The following is a 15,000-nucleotide window of genomic DNA, read 5'->3' on the forward strand; positions in this document are numbered from 1 at the left end:
TTCGAACGAAAAGCAACCACGTTCTTGCCTTGCCTGGGAAGGAAAGCATTTCACGGAATGCACCTTCCCTATCGTCCGAAGCCAGCTGCCTAGGGGTACCCTGTACCAGCGAGCGCCTAGACAAGCCTAGCTCAGTGTACCGCCCCAGTACTGTGGTATAGCTCCCGATATCGTAGGCTAGTGTGCTCGGTTCGCAAGGCAGCTATACCACTACTATATGAATGCTACACCAAAATTTTTGTTCATTTTCAACCGAGCCACCTGAAAATGCATTTTTTCCTATATAATAGTGCCAAATACTATATGTGGGTAGTTGGTCAGAATATTTTTCGACGTACCCTGTGCCATCGAGCTTCCCAGCCCATTTTCGAACGAAAAGCAGCCACGTTCTTGCCTTGCCTGGGCTTGCTAGCTACCAAAGAGAGTGTGCCTGCCTCTCTCCCTTCTCGCTTGTCCTGTCCTTGGTAAGCTAGCCTTCGATCGCACCTTGCTAGCTACCAGAGAGAGTGTGCCTGCCTCTCTCTCTCTCTCCCTTCTCGCTTGTCCTGTCCTTGGCAAGCTAGCCTTCGATCGGACCTAGCTAGCTACCAGAGAGAGTGTGCCTTCCTCTCTCTCTCCCTTCACGCTTGTCCTGTCCTTGGTAGGCTAGCCTTCGCTCGCACCTAGCTAGCTACCAGAGAGAGAGAGTGTGTGTGTCTGCCTGCCTGCCTGCCTGCCTGCCTTATCGGCCTCTCTCTCTCGTCTCGATTCACTTTCAATCGAGACCATAGGAAACGCATTTTTTCCTATATAATAGTACCAAATACTATGTGTGGGTAGTTGGTCAAAAGTTGCCAAAAAGGTGCACCTTTTTGAATTCGTTCCGTTTTTACCAAGGGCTTTCTACCACGGCCAAACCCTCGATTCCCCAAGCCTTTCCTCACTCTCTCTCTCTCTCTCTCGCACCTTGCTAGCTACCAGAGAGAGAGAGAGTGTGCCTGCCTCTCTCCCTTCTCGCTTGTCCTGTCCTTGGTAAGCTAGCCTTCGATCGGACCTAGCTAGCTACCAGAGAGAGAGAGAGAGAGTGTGCCTGCCTCTCTCTCTCTCTCCCTTCTCGCTTGTCCTGTCCTAGGTAAGCTAGCCTTCGATCGCACCGTGCTAGCTACCAGAGGGAGAGAGAGAGCGTGCCTGCCTCTCTCTCTCCCTTCACGCTTGTCCTGTCCTTGGTAGGCTAGCCTTCGCTCGCACCTAGCTAGCTACCAGAGAGAGAGAGTGTGTGTGTCTGCCTGCCTGCCTGCCTGCCTGCCTTATCGGCCTCTCTCTCTCGTCTCGATTCACTTTCAATCGAGACCATAGGAAACGCATTTTTTCCTATATAATAGTACCAAATACTATGTGTGGGTAGTTGGTCAAAAAGTTGCCAAAAAGGTGCACCTTTTTGAATTCGTTCCGTTTTTACCAAGGGCTTTCTACCACGGCCAAACCCTCGATTCCCCAAGCCTTTCCTCACTCTCTCTCTCTCTCTCGCACCTTGCTAGCTACCAGAGAGAGAGAGAGTGTGCCTGCCTCTCTCCCTTCTCGCTTGTCCTGTCCTTGGTAAGCTAGCCTTCGATCGGACCTAGCTAGCTACCAGAGAGAGAGAGAGAGAGTGTGCCTGCCTCTCTCTCTCTCTCCCTTCTCGCTTGTCCTGTCCTAGGTAAGCTAGCCTTCGATCGCACCGTGCTAGCTACCAGAGGGAGAGAGAGAGCGTGCCTGCCTCTCTCTCTCCCTTCACGCTTGTCCTGTCCTTGGTAGGCTAGCCTTCGCTCGCACCTAGCTAGCTACCAGAGAGAGAGAGTGTGTGTGTCTGCCTGCCTGCCTGCCTGCCTGCCTTATCGGCCTCTCTCTCTCGTCTCGATTCACTTTCAATCGAGACCATAGGAAACGCATTTTTTCCTATATAATAGTACCAAATACTATGTGTGGGTAGTTGGTCAAAAAGTTGCCAAAAAGGTGCACCTTTTTGAATTCGTTCCGTTTTTACCAAGGGCTTTCTACCACGGCCAAACCCTCGATTCCCCAAGCCTTTCCTCACTCTCTCTCTCTCGCACCTTGCTAGCTACCAGAGAGAGAGAGAGTGTGCCTGCCTCTCTCCCTTCTCGCTTGTCCTGTCCTTGGTAAGCTAGCCTTCGATCGGACCTAGCTAGCTACCAGAGAGAGAGAGAGAGTGTGCCTGCCTCTCTCTCTCTCTCTCCCTTCTCGCTTGTCCTGTCCTAGGTAAGCTAGCCTTCGATCGCACCGTGCTAGCTACCAGAGAGAGAGAGAGCGTGCCTGCCTCTCTCCCTTCTCGCTTGTCCTGTCCTTGGTAAGCTAGCCTTCGATCGGACCTAGCTAGCTACCAGAGAGAGAGAGAGAGAGTGTGCCTGCCTCTCTCTCTCTCTCCCTTCTCGCTTGTCCTGTCCTAGGTAAGCTAGCCTTCGATCGCACCGTGCTAGCTACCAGAGAGAGAGAGAGCGTGCCTGCCTCTCTCTCTCCCTTCACGCTTGTCCTGTCCTTGGTAGGCTAGCCTTCGCTCGCACCTAGCTAGCTACCAGAGAGAGAGAGAGTGTGTGTGTCTGCCTGCCTGCCTTATCGGCCTCTCTCTCTCGTCTCGATTCACTTTCAATCGAGACCATAGGAAACGCATTTTTTCCTATATAATAGTACCAAATACTATGTGTGGGTAGTTGGTCAAAAAGTTGCCAAAAAGGTGCACCTTTTTGAATTCGTTCCGTTTTTACCAAGGGCTTTCTACCACGGCCAAACCCTCGATTCCCCAAGCCTTTCCTCACTCTCTCTCTCTCTCTCGCACCTTGCTAGCTACCAGAGAGAGAGAGAGTGTGCCTGCCTCTCTCCCTTCTCGCTTGTCCTGTCCTTGGTAAGCTAGCCTTCGATCGGACCTAGCTAGCTACCAGAGAGAGAGAGAGAGTGTGCCTGCCTCTCTCTCTCTCTCTCCCTTCTCGCTTGTCCTGTCCTAGGTAAGCTAGCCTTCGATCGCACCGTGCTAGCTACCAGAGAGAGAGAGAGCGTGCCTGCCTCTCTCCCTTCTCGCTTGTCCTGTCCTTGGTAAGCTAGCCTTCGATCGGACCTAGCTAGCTACCAGAGAGAGAGAGAGAGAGTGTGCCTGCCTCTCTCTCTCTCTCCCTTCTCGCTTGTCCTGTCCTTGGTAAGCTAGCCTTCGATCGCACCGTGCTAGCTACCAGAGAGAGAGAGAGAGTGTGCCTGCCTCTCTCTCTCCCTTCTCGCTTGTCCTGTCCTTGGTAGGCTAGCCTTCGCTCGCACCTAGCTAGCTACCAGAGAGAGAGAGAGAGAGTGTGTGTGTCTGCCTGCCTTATCGGCCTCTCTCTCTCTCTCGTCTCGATTCACTTTCAATCGAGACCATAGGAAACGCATTTTTTCCTATATAATAGTGCCAAATACTATGTGTGGGTAGTTGGTCAAAAAGTTGCCAAAAAGGTGCACCTTTTTGAATTCGTTCCGTTTTTACCAAGGGCTTTCTACCACGGCCAAACCCTCGATTCCCCAAGCCTTTCCTCACTCTCTCTCTCTCGCACCTTGCTAGCTACCAGAGAGAGAGAGAGTGTGCCTGCCTCTCTCCCTTCTCGCTTGTCCTGTCCTTGGTAAGCTAGCCTTCGATCGGACCTAGCTAGCTACCAGAGAGAGAGAGAGAGTGTGCCTGCCTCTCTCTCTCTCTCTCTCCCTTCTCGCTTGTCCTGTCCTAGGTAAGCTAGCCTTCGATCGGACCTAGCTAGCTACCAGAGAGAGAGTGTGCCTGCCTCTCTCCCTTCTCGCTTGTCCTGTCCTTCGTACGCTAGCCTTCGATCGCACCTTGCTAGCTACCAGAGAGAGAGTGTGCCTGCCTCTCTCCCTTCTCGCTTGTCCTGTCCTTGGTAAGCTAGCCTTCGATCGGACCTAGCTAGCTACCAGAGAGAGAGAGAGAGAGTGTGCCTGCCTCTCTCTCTCCCTTCTCGCTTGTCCTGTCCTTGGTAGGCTAGCCTTCGCTCGCACCTAGCTAGCTACCAGAGAGAGAGAGAGTGTGTGTCTGCCTGCCTGCCTGCCTTATCGGCCTCTCTCTCTCGTCTCGATTCACTTTCAATCGAGACCATAGGAAACGCATTTTTTCCTATATAATAGTACCAAATACTATGTGTGGGTAGTTGGTCAAAAAGTTGCCCAAAAGGTGCACCTTTTTGAATTCGTTCCGTTTTTACCAAGGGCTTTCTACCACGGCCAAACCCTCGATTCCCCAAGCCTTTCCTCACTCTCTCTCTCGCACCTTGCTAGCTACCAGAGAGAGAGAGTGTGCCTGCCTCTCTCCCTTCTCGCTTGTCCTGTCCTTAGTAAGCTAGCCTTCGATCGGACCTAGCTAGCTACCAGAGAGAGAGAGTGTGCCTGCCTCTCTCTCTCTCCCTTCTCGCTTGTCCTGTCCTTGGTAAGCTAGCCTTCGATCGCACCTTGCTAGCTACCAGAGAGAGAGAGCGTGCCTGCCTCTCTCCCTTCACGCTTGTCCTGTCCTTGGTAGGCTAGCCTTCGATCGCACCTAGCTAGCTACCAGAGAGAGAGAGTGTGTGTCTACCTGCCTGCCTGCCTTATCGGCCTCTCTCTCTCTCTCGTCTCGATTCACATTCAATCGAGACCATAGGAAACGCATTTTTTCCTATATAATAGTGCCAAATACTATATGTGGGTAGTTAGTTAGGAAAGTTTCAACTTCCTAACCTTACAGACACTACCCAAGCCATATCGCTACTAGAGCGAGAGAGGGTGCCCCTGCCTCTCTCTCTCTCTACCTTTCGCTCTACTCCTAGCACTCCTGGCTAGATCGGCATTGCATGCTGGCTGGGACGACCTATCCAACGAGGGGTCGATCGTCCCGATGCGACCAGGCGATCGGTCGCAACAGGGAAGAAACCAGCTATCGTACTACGTCTCTAATGCAATGTATAGGACCCCAAAATCACTTCTTCCCTATATATAGTGCCAAATTCTATATGGGGGTAGTTGGTCAGGAAAGTTTCAATTTTGAAATCGTGCCTTTGCTACCAACGGCTTTGCACCAAGGGAAAGCCAGGGGTACACAAGGACTAGCGCCACAGTCTCACTTCTCGGTTTTATTTTATTCATTATCTCGGTAACGGATAGGAATTTTTTGATGGGGTTTGCTTTGGCAGATCGGCCATTACGAGAGCTATAAAGCAATGTCAACTGCGAGATTCGAACTCTTCCCTGTTGGTCGGGGCGGTGGGTGCGTCAAAACATATGACTTTTCAAAAAATCGACTTTATGCCGTTTCACTAAATGTTGAATATCTCGGGAACCCCTTGATATTTTTCCATGGGGTTTGCATTGGAATATTGGCCAATGAAAGGTCTAGATTGCTATGTCGGCGGCGGGATTCGAACTCGTGCTAGGTCGTTTTCACAGTGAAAAAACCGATGAACAAATGACTTTTTTGGCAATATCTCCGTAACAAATGGGAATATTTCGACGAGGTTTATGCCGGCAAGTCGGTCTCGATAGCCTGTATCAGAAAATAACAAGTTGCCTGGCACACCTCCTCCCCAATCGTCGGGGCGGTGGGTGCGTCAAAACATATGACTTTTCAAAAAAAATCGACTTTATGCCGTTTCACTAAATGTTGAATATCTCGGGAACCCCTTGATATTTTTCCATGGGGTTTGCATTAGAATATTGGCCAATGAAGGGTCTAGATTGCTATGTCGGCGGCGGGATTCGAACTCGTGCTAGGTCGTTTTCACAGTGAAAAAACCGATGAACAAATGACTTTTTTGGCAATATCTCCGTAACAAATGGGAATATTTCGACGGGGTTTATGTCGGCAAGTCGGCCTCGATAGCCTGTATCAGAAAATATCAAGTTGCCTGGCACACCTCCTCCTCAATCGTCGGGGCGGTGGGTGCGTCAAAACATATGACTTTACAAAAAGTCTTTATGCCGTTTCACTAAACGTTGAATATTTCGGGAACCGCTTGACATTTTTCCATGGGGTTTGCATTGGAATATTGGACAATGAAGGTTCTAGACTGCCATGTCGACGGCGGGATTCGAACTTGTGCTAGGTCGTCCTCACAATTAAAAAACCGATGAAAAGCTACAGTTTCCCCCATATCTCCCGAACGGCTGGGAATATTTTCAAGCGGTTTGCTGCAGCGTGTCGGGGCCACGGGGCCACGTCGGGGAACGGGTGCCACCCGGACGCCACCGGGCGAGGTGGTGTCAAAATGGCGGAAAAACCGTTAGGTTCCTAGAATGAAGTGGTGGAAGGGAACGTCACATTGGCACGTTTCACACCTCGGCAGACGCGCCTGGTCGAGACGAAGACAGAGAGTGCTGGATGATGAAAATCGGTGGAGGTTTGGCCGAGTTAGGGGCTATTTTGTCACCCGGCAGGGGCCACAAAACGACAAAGTCCGAAAAGCTACAGTTTCCCCCATATCTCCCGAACGGCTGGGAATATTTTCAAGCGGTTTGCTGCAGCGTGTCGGGGCCACGGGGCCACGTCGGGGAACGGGTGCCACCCGGACGCCACCGGGCGAGGTGGTGTCAAAATGGCGGAAAAACCGTTAGGTTCCTAGAATGAAGTGGTGGAAGGGAACGTCACATTGGCACGTTTCACACCTCGGCAGACGCGCCTGGTCGAGACGAAGACAGAGAGTGCTGGATGATGAAAATCGGTGCAGGTTTGGCCGAGTTAGGGGCTATTTTGTCACCCGGCAGGGGCCACAAAACGACAAAGTCCGTAAAGCTACAGTTTCCCCCATATCTCCAGAACGGCTGGGAATATTTTCAAGCGGTTTGCTGCAGCGTGTCGGGGCCACGGGGCCACGTCGGGGAACGGGTGCCACCCGGACGCCACCGGGCGAGGTGGTGTCAAAATGGCGGAAAAACCGTTAGGTTCCTAGAATGAAGTGGTGGAAGGGAACGTCACATTGGCACGTTTCACACCTCGGCAGACGCGCCTGGTCGAGACGAAGACATAGAGTGGTAGATGTTGAAAATCGGTGGAGGTTTGGCCGAGTTAGGGGCTATTTTGTCACCCGGCAGGGGCCACAAAACGACCAAGTCCGAAAAGCTACAGTTTCCCCCATATCTCCAGAACGGCTGGGAATATTTTCAAGCGGTTTGCTGCAGCGTGTCGGGGCCACGGGGCCACGTCGGGGAACGGGTGCCACCCGGACGCCACCGGGCGAGGTGGTGTCAAAATGGCGGAAAAACCGTTAGGTTCCTAGAATGAAGTGGTGGAAGGGAACGTCACATTGGCACGTTTTACACCTCGGCAGACGCGCCTGGTCGAGACGAAGACATAGAGTGGTAGATGTTGAAAATCGGTGGAGGTTTGGCCGAGTTAGGGGCTATTTTTCACCCATGCCACAATAGTCAAGGTCAAGGTAGGGAGCGTGGGAAAATAGTGTTTTTCTCCCAAGCGTGGAAAGATATGTTAAAGTTTGACCCACCGGCGCCTAGGTCTGGATGAGTCGCACCTGCCTGTGTTATCCCCGTGCATGTCGCTGTGTCCGTTCGTGCGTACGCCTTCGCATAGCAAACGCTTCGGTGCCAAGTCGGTAGCTTAAAGTTGGTTTTCTCCGAAAGCCTATGAGCGATCTTAAGGTGCGACCCATCGGCAGATGGGCCTCGACGAGACGCAGCTGGCAGTGAAAACCCCATGGATCTCGGCTGGTCCGATCGTCCGTAAGTCAAAGAAAACGAATGCAATGGAATTCGCAATGGTCAGCTCGCTGCGAGAATCGGATTATTTTTTTTCCTGGCCAAACGGGTGGACCAATGGGCAATTGCAAGACGTCATTCGATCTGGCGTGACGAGAGGCGTCTTGGAAAAAAAAATAAGTCCATTGGACCTGTACGTTCGTCCGTAATGGTGAGAAAACCGATTTTTGGAACCCCCCTCCAATGTTAAAGTGAAAATGTCCATTAAAAAAAGTTTTCTCGCCGACGGGTAGAGGTATTGTCCCGTGTCGTGGTTCGACCGCTCGGGCCCGACGAGACGCGTCTGCCGGTGCCAGGCACGGTCGAGTAGGCGTGTCCGTTCGTCCGTGCGCTCTGGAAAACGTTTTCAGCCGCGCCGAACCATACGAGTGCGAAGTTGGCTTAAATCGAGTTTGCTCGAAAAGTAATGGACCGATTTTGACATGCGACCTACCGACAGGTCGGTCTCGGCAAGACACGTCGGACGGTGTGAAAGACATGGAATTCCCATCGTCCGTTCGTCCGTCCGGGGAAGAAAACGGGCCCGTTGATGTCAATGTCGGAAGCGGGCGACATTGGGTCGAAGCGAGTTTTGAGCATCGCCACTTAAAGGTATGTTGCCATGCCCTACGTCGTAAGATGGGCCTGGAAGAGCCGCATCTGGTGGTGCAAACCGCATGAAAATCGGCTTGTCCGTTCGTCCGTGCGACCCGTCCACGTGCATGTCGCTGGAGCGCGACATGGGGTTGAAGCGAGTTTTCAGCATCGCCACTTGGCAGGATGTTGACGAGCCATACGTCGGACGATGGGCCTGGAGAAGACGCATCTGTGCGTGCAAACCCCGTGAAAATCTGCTGGTCCGTTCGTCCGTACGGCTGAGAAAATGCGTAGTTCAAGGTCAAGGTCGGGAGCGTGGGAAAAAAATGGCTTGGGTGCAGTTTTCTCTGGAACGGCAAGAGCTATCTTGAAGTGGGAAGCACCGGCACATCGGCCCGGACGAGTCGCATCTGCCTGCGAAAAGGGCATTTGAATCACCGTGTCCGTTCGTGTGCAGGACGAGGAAAATGAATGGTTTGACTGTTGCGGAGAAGACGGATCCGTACTTGGAGTTAGTACGTGATTTACGCTGGCGCACAAAGAGAGATATGAATACCAAGAAGAAGAAGAAGAAGAAGAAGAAGAAGAAGAAGAAGAAGAAAAAATTAGAAAATAAAAATAACAAAGAAGAAGAAGAAGGAAGGCGGGAAGAAAGAACATAATAATAATAATAATAATAATAATAATAATAATAATAATAATAATAAAACCCGCAATACAAGGTGATTTTGTACGATACTATTTAAAACACTTTATGGAAGCGTTCGATTGTCGTTTCTATGCATAAATTTGGCAATTGTAATCCATTCCACTGCATTTTTCATGATGGGAAAATATTGTCCCACTTGGGCAAAGATTGGCCCAAAATCTACCTGGCATTGGAAGCACTTGGCTTCATTCACCTTAGGACTCCAGCGTTACCTTGTCGTACAGACAATATTGTGTAGGCATGTTTGTCCAATTCCTTGGTTCGACATTAAAATCACTTCATACAAACAATATAAGTGATTTCGTCCAATTGCGCTCTTTGACAAATTTCAAAATTGTGTGCAATTCGATCATGTGGCATTGATAAACACTTTACAGAAGCGTTTAATTATGTTCTGTCTGCATGAAGTTGGCATTTTCCATGATGGGAAATATTTGTCCAAAACCTACATGTTATCTGGCTTTGAGCCCCCCCCCAAAATTGCCAAGAAAAGTAGCAAAATGTGGCCAAAAACCTACGTTATTGGGTTTGGGGCAAAAATTTGCACAACAATGTTCCGAAAAGTGGCCAAAAACCTACCTAAACTTTTCTGAGACACGCTCGACAGTGTCTTCTTTCCGCACGGTTTGTGTCAAGCCCGTTCCCTTGGCTGTGACGGGAACAAATAAATTTAAAAAAAAAAAAAAACAAAGGAAAAAAAAAAAAAAGAAAAGAAAAGAAAAGAAAAGAAAAAATCGTATCTGTAGAACGGTAAAAGATATTCTCATGCGGTTTGCGTTGGCTGCTGCGTCCTAGACAGAGCTATTATGTCTCTCTGTATGTATGTATGTATGTATGTATGTATGTATGTATGTATGTATGTATGTATGTATGCAAATCAATAAATAACCAAGTCCAACAAAACCCATTTCTTCCATGCAAGTGTAAAGTTTCGAAAAATTGAAAGCTTAGGAATAGAGCGACGTGCCATATGTCGGCAGATCGGGCTCGAAGAGACGACTCTGTTAGAGCAAACCGCACGTCAATAGCCCTGTCCGTTCGTCCGTACGCTTCGAGAAACCGACCGTTTCTAGGTAAAACGCGGCTTAAAGTTCCTTTCCTCCGGAAGGGCAAGAGCTAGGTAGACGTGCGACCCAGGGCCAGATTGGTCTTGAAGAGACGCGTCAGGCAGTGAAAACCCCACGAAAATCGGACTGTCCGTTCGCCCGCCATTGGAAGAAAACCGATTCCTTCCATGCAAGTGTGAAGTTTCGAAAAATTGAAAGCTTAGGAATAGAGCGACGTGCCATATGTCGGCAGATCGGGCTCGACGAGGCCACTGTGCTAGAGCAAACCGAACGTCGATAGCCCTGTCCGTTCGTCCGTTCGCTTCGAAAAACCGACCGTTTTTAGGTGAAACGCGGCGTAAAGTTCCTTTTCTCGGGAGGGGCAAGAGCTAGGTGGACGTGCCACCCACGGCCAGATTGGCCTTGAAGAGACGCGTCTGGCAGTGAAAACCCCACGAAAATCGGACAGTCCGTTCGTCCGTGCGACCATGAAAAGCCGAAGGTCAAGGTCGTTGCCATCACGGCATTCCGTTGGTTCGGTATCTTCACTCGAATACCTATATCTTTCGAACGCTCGAAGATATTTTCGTGCGGTTTGCTGCGGCTGATGGGTCTGAGAAAGACCTATCCGTCGATGCCTTGCGCTGGAAGATGGCTTCATCCTGGACGAGGCGGTGGCCATTTCAGCGAGAGACGAAAGTAATGGGAAAATAACAAGTAACCGACTTCGCTCGGGAAGCAATTTATCGGCACTCTTGCTAGAAAATTCGTGTCTCTAAAACGGCGAAAGATATTCTCGTGCGGTTTGCGGTGGCGGCTGCGTCCTAGAGAGAGCTATCCACGCATGCCTTGCCGAGCGAGATGGCTTCAAAGATGGCTTCGTGATGGCCGTTCAGGCACAGGCAGAAATCACTGGAGGGGGGGATAGACACACAAAACTCGCTCGGTATGCAATTTATCGGCACACTTGCTAGAAAATTCGTGTCTCTAAAACGGCGAAAGATATTCTCGTGCGGTTTGCGGTGGCGGCTGCGTCCTAGACAGAGCTATCCACGCATGCCTTGCCGAGCGAGATGGCTTCAAAGATGGCTTCGTGATGGCCGTTCAGGCACAGGCAGAAATCACTGGAGGGGGGGATAGACACACAAAACTCGCTCGGTATGCAATTTATCGGCACACTTGCTAGAAAATTCGTGTCTCTAAAACGGCGAAAGATATTCTCGTGCGGTTTGCGGTGGCGGCTGCGTCCTAGACAGAGCTATCCACGCATGCCTTGCCGAGCGAGATGGCTTCAAGGATGGCTTCGTGATGGCCGTTCAGGCACAGGCAGAAATCACTGGAGGGGGGGATAGACACACAAAACTCGCTCGGGAAGCAATTTATCGGCACACTTGCTAGAAAATTCGTATCTCTAAAACGGCGAAAGATATTCTCGTGCGGTTTGCGGTGGCGGCTGCGTCCTAGAGAGAACTATCCACGCATGCCTTGCCGAGCGAGATATATATATATATATATATATATATATATATATATATATATATATATATATATATATATTCACACACACACACACACAAAGACACACACACACACACACACACACACACACACACACACACACACACACACACACACACACACACACACACACACACATCAATTAATAACTAAGTCCAACGTTGGTTTTAGTTACTTCGCTTCCAAGGGCTTTGCACCAAGGGAATGTCAGGGGTACACAAGGCCTAGCGCCGACGGCGGGAGGTATTATCAAATGTCAGATGCCAAAAGATCTGTCTTGAATAGACGCGTCGGCCTGTGCCAAATATATCTTAATGGCTGCGTCCGTTCGTCCGCCATCGGGAGAAAACCGTTTTCTTCCATGCAAGTGTGAAGTTTCGAAAAATTGAAATCTTTGGAATATAGCGACGTGCCACATGTCGGCAGATCGGGCTCGAAGAGACGACTCTGTTAGAGCAAACCGCACGTCAATAGCCCTGTCCGTTCGTCCGTACGCTTCGAGAAACCGACCGTATCTAGGTAAAACGCGGCTTAAAGTTCCTTTCCTCCGGAAGGGCAAGAGCTAGGTGGACGTGCGACCCAGGGCCAGATTGGTCTTGAAGAGACGCGTCAGGCAGTGAAAACCCCACGAAAATCGGACTGTCCGTTCGCCCGCCATTGGAAGAAAACCGATTCCTTCCATGCAAGTGTGAAGTTTCGAAAAATTGAAAGCTTAGGAATAGAGCGACTTGCCATATGTCGGCAGATCGGGTTCGACGAGGCCACTGTGCTAGAGCAAACCGAAGGTCGATAGCCCTGTCCGTTCGTCCGTACGCTTCGAAAAACCGACCGTTTTTAGGTGAAACGCGGCGTAAAGTTCCTTTTCTCGGGAGTTGGAAGAGCTAGGTGGACGTGCGACCCACGGCCAGATTGGCCTTGAAGAGACGCGTCTGGCAGTGAAAACCCCACGAAAATCGGACTGTCCGTTCGTCCGTGCGACCATGAAAAGCCGAAGGTCAAGGTCGTTGCCATCACGGCATTCCGTTGGTTCGGTATCTTCACTCGAATACCTATATCTTTCGAACGCTCGAAGATATTTTCGTGCGGTTTGCTGCGGCTGATGGGTCTGAGAAAGACCTATCCGTCGATGCCTTGCGCAGGAAGATGGCTTCATCCTGGACGAGGCGGTGGCCATTTCAGCGAGAGACGAAAGTAATGGGAAAATAACAAGTAACCGACTTCGCTCGGGAAGCAATTTATCGGCACTCTTGCTAGAAAATTCGTGTCTCTAAAACGGCGAAAGATATTCTCGTGCGGTTTGCGGTGGCGGCTGCGTCCTAGAGAGAGCTATCCACGCATGCCTTGCCGAGCGAGATGGCTTCAAAGATGGCTTCGTGATGGCCGTTCAGGCACAGGCAGAAATCACTGGAGGGGGGGATAGACACACAAAACTCGCTCGGTATGCAATTTATCGGCACACTTGCTAGAAAATTCGTGTCTCTAAAACGGCGAAAGATATTCTCGTGCGGTTTGCGGTGGCGGCTGCGTCCTAGACAGAGCTATCCACGCATGCCTTGCCGAGCGAGATGGCTTCAAAGATGGCTTCGTGATGGCCGTTCAGGCACAGGCAGAAATCACTGGAGGGGGGGATAGACACACAAAACTCGCTCGGTATGCAATTTATCGGCACACTTGCTAGAAAATTCGTGTCTCTAAAACGGCGAAAGATATTCTCGTGCGGTTTGCGGTGGCGGCTGCGTCCTAGACAGAGCTATCCACGCATGCCTTGCCGAGCGAGATGGCTTCAAGGATGGCTTCGTGATGGCCGTTCAGGCACAGGCAGAAATCACTGGAGGGGGGGATAGACACACAAAACTCGCTCGGGAAGCAATTTATCGGCACACTTGCTAGAAAATTCGTATCTCTAAAACGGCGAAAGATATTCTCGTGCGGTTTGCGGTGGCGGCTGCGTCCTAGAGAGAACTATCCACGCATGCCTTGCCGAGCGAGATATATATATATATATATATATATATATATATATATATATATATATATATATATATATATATATATATATATATATATATATTCACACACACACACACACAAAGACACACACACACACACACACACACACACACACACACACACACACACACACACACACACACACACACACACACACACACACACACACATCAATTAATAACTAAGTCCAACGTTGGTTTTAGTTACTTCGCTTCCAAGGGCTTTGCACCAAGGGAATGTCAGGGGTACACAAGGCCTAGCGCCGACGGCGGGAGGTATTATCAAATGTCAGATGCCAAAAGATCTGTCTTGAATAGACGCGTCGGCCTGTGCCAAATATATCTTAATGGCTGCGTCCGTTCGTCCGCCATCGGGAGAAAACCGTTTTCTTCCATGCAAGTGTGAAGTTTCGAAAAATTGAAATCTTTGGAATATAGCGACGTGCCACATGTCGGCAGATCGGGCTCGAAGAGACGACTCTGTTAGAGCAAACCGCACGTCAATAGCCCTGTCCGTTCGTCCGTACGCTTCGAGAAACCGACCGTATCTAGGTAAAACGCGGCTTAAAGTTCCTTTCCTCCGGAAGGGCAAGAGCTAGGTGGACGTGCGACCCAGGGCCAGATTGGTCTTGAAGAGACGCGTCAGGCAGTGAAAACCCCACGAAAATCGGACTGTCCGTTCGCCCGCCATTGGAAGAAAACCGATTCCTTCCATGCAAGTGTGAAGTTTCGAAAAATTGAAAGCTTAGGAATAGAGCGACTTGCCATATGTCGGCAGATCGGGCTCGACGAGGCCACTGTGCTAGAGCAAACCGAAGGTCGATAGCCCTGTCCGTTCGTCCGTACGCTTCGAAAAACCGACCGTTCTTAGGTGAAACGCGGCGTAAAGTTCCTTTTCTCGGGAGTTGGAAGAGCTAGGTGGACGTGCGACCCACGGCCAGATTGGCCTTGAAGAGACGCGTCTGGCAGTGAAAACCCCACGAAAATCGGACTGTCCGTTCGTCCGTGCGACCATGAAAAGCCGAAGGTCAAGGTCGTTGCCATCACGGCATTCCGTTGGTTCGGTATCTTCACTCGAATACCTATATCTTTCGAACGCTCGAAGATATTTTCGTGCGGTTTGCTGCGGCTGATGGGTCTGAGAAAGACCTATCCGTCGATGCCTTGCGCAGGAAGATGGCTTCATCCTGGACGAGGCGGTGGCCATTTCAGCGAGAGACGAAAGTAATGGGAAAATAACAAGTAACCGACTTCGCTCGGGAAGCAATTTATCGGCACTCTTGCTAGAAAATTCGTATCTCTAAAACGGCGAAAGATATTCTCGTGCCGTTTGCGGTGGCGGCTGCGTCCTAGACAGAGCTATCCACGCATGCCTTGCCGAGCGAGATGGCTTCAAGGA

The sequence above is a fragment of the Sinohyriopsis cumingii genome, unplaced genomic scaffold (assembly GCF_028554795.1).
Source record: "Sinohyriopsis cumingii isolate HCF-2022 unplaced genomic scaffold, ASM2855479v2 utg005034l, whole genome shotgun sequence".
NCBI lineage: Eukaryota > Metazoa > Mollusca > Bivalvia > Unionida > Unionidae > Sinohyriopsis > Sinohyriopsis cumingii.